A 2500-nucleotide genomic window follows, 5' to 3' on the forward strand; every position below is an offset into this window, starting at 1 on the left:
CAAAGTACCCGGGACGGGCTCCATGGGTCCCAGGCCCTGTAACCCTGGAGCCCTGCAGACCTCGAGCCCTGGAGCCCAGCAGCCCCGGAGCTCTGCAGCCCTGGAGCCCAGGAGCCCTGGAGCCCCGGAGCCCCGGAGCCCCGGAGCCCCGTAGCCCTGCAGCCCCTCGAGCCGTGGAGCCCTGCAGTCCCCGAGCCCTGCAGACCCAGAGACCCAGAGGACCCAGAGCCCCAGAGCCCCGGAGGCCTGGAGCCTTGGAGCCCCGGAGCTCCCTACAGGCCTGGGGCAGGCAGATTGGTGTCATTTCAGTCCCGGCCATCTGGTCGCCCCTCTCGCCTCGGCCATCTGGTCGCCCGCAATGCTTTCCTATGTAGCGACCAGATGGCCGGACTTCCCTGGAAGTCCCGATGAGGTGCCATTCGCCTCCCGGATCCCAGCGAGGGGCTACGGGAGGTCGGGCACTTTTGCGCCCTGGGTCCCCTCTGTTACCTCGTGTGCAGGGATTACAAGAAATGGGGGTAACTTTCCTCCGGATTGATAGGGACAAGGTACTCTGGGACCCCTCTCGGCCTAGCGGTGTCCGTTGTGCCTGGGGAGCCTGGCTGGGTTCAAGAGCTCCGGCTGGGGCACCGTCCTGGGTCCTTCCGCGTGGCAGGGTGCCCGGGATGGGTTCCGGAGGGCCCGGGGAAGGCTACCCCTGTGCCTCTGGGCCTTGGGGTCCCCGGGCCCCGGATGGGGTGCTCTGGCCCAGGGCCCTGTCCTCCGGCCTGCCGCACTGCCAAAGGCCCGGCCCTGGGTTCCGTGGTGCCGGGGTGCCTCCCCGTGCTTGGCTGGGTTCAGGAGCTCCGTCCTGGGGCCCTCAGTTGCCCCCGGGGAGGTTGGCCTCCTTGCCCGGGGGTCCGTCCTGGGTCCTGCCGCGTGGCAGGGTGCCTGGGACGGGGGTCCGGGAGGACCCGGGGTAGGCTTCCCCTGCGCCTTTGGGCCTGGGAGCCCCGGCAGGGTCCAGGGGGCCTCGCCGGGCCCCGAGTGGGGTGCTTGGGCTCTGGGCCCCGTCCCTCCGGCCTGCCGCACTGCCAAAGGCCCGGGACTGGGTTCCGTGGTGCCCAGGGAGCCTCCCCTTGCTCCGCTGGGTTTTGGGAGCCCCGTCCGGGGCCCCTGAGAGGGTGGCCTCCATACCGGGGGCTCCGTCCTGGGTCCTGCCGCGCGGCAGGGAGCCCCGGAGCCCGGAGCCCCGGAGCCCTGCAGCTCCTGATCCCTACAGGCCTGGGGCAGGCAGATTGGTGTCATTTCGCCGCGGCAATCTTGTCGCCCCTCTCGCCTCGGCCATCTGGTTGCCCGCAATGCTTTCCTATGTAGCGACCAGATGGCCGGACTTCCCTGGAAGTCCCGATGAGGTGCCATTCGCCTCCCGGATCCGAGCGAGGGCTCCGGGAGCTCGCGCACTTTTTCGCCCTGGGTCCCCTCTGTCACCTTGTGTGCACGGATTACAAGAAATATGGGTAATTTTCCTCCGGATTGATAGGGACAAGGTACTCTCGGCCTAGCGGTCCTCAGCCGGCAGCTGGACGGGCCAGGATGTTGCCCCAGCCCCGGGTCTGTTCCTGGGCCTGCCGCGTGGCAGGAAGCCCTGGATGGGGTCCGGGAGGGCCCGGGGAGGTGTCCCCAGCGCCTCCGGTCTCCCAGATGGGGCCAGGGGCCCGGGTTGGGCTCCATCATGAGCACCACAGCTCCATGCCCAAACCCATTTGAACCGCCGCAGTGAAGGGGTTATAGGCGGGTATCTATTCGAATGCGAAAAATGCATGCCGTGACATCGCATTCCTTTACAGCGAGATGCCTTGGCATCGCAAGTCAGTAGATCAACTTGATCTAGAGGACACACTAACTAAAGGCATAATAAAATCTATTTTTCAAACAGCAACCCCGCGCAACAGGAGGGAAAGTGTTGATAAACTAGCCCCTTCGGTGCTGCTGACGACCTTAGCTCGTCACGATTCCAGTAGGGAAGGTGTTGGTTCATTCCTTATGTTGGAGCGCCATCTAGAGCAAGTCCGGTAGATAATGTGTTTGCAAAAGTAGCGCGCAATGCTTTCCAACGGGGCGACCAGATTGCCGGGCTTACCTGGAAGGCCTGAGGCCTGAGGTCCAGGGGAGGGCGGCCTCCCCATCCCGGGCGCTGTCCTTGGTCCTGCTGCGTGGCAGGGTGCCCGGGACGGGGTCCGGAGGGCCCAGGGAGGCTTTCCCTGCGCCGCCGGGCTTGGGAGCCCAGGCTGGGTCCAGGGGCCCGGCCGGGCCCCGGGTCGGGTGCCACGGCCCTGGGCCCGGTCCACCGGCCTGCCGCACAGCCAAAGGACCAGGACGGGGTTCCCGTCGTGCCCGGGAAGCCTCCCCTCGCTCGGCTGAGTTCAGCAGCTCCGGCCGGGGCCCCTGAGGGCCCGGGGGAGGGCGGCCTCCCCATCCCGGGCGCTGTCCTTGGTCCTGCTGCGTGGCAGGCTGCCCC

This window comes from Lissotriton vulgaris, unplaced genomic scaffold, assembly GCF_964263255.1.
Source record: "Lissotriton vulgaris unplaced genomic scaffold, aLisVul1.2 SCAFFOLD_12412, whole genome shotgun sequence".
NCBI classification, from domain to species: Eukaryota; Metazoa; Chordata; class Amphibia; order Caudata; family Salamandridae; genus Lissotriton; species Lissotriton vulgaris.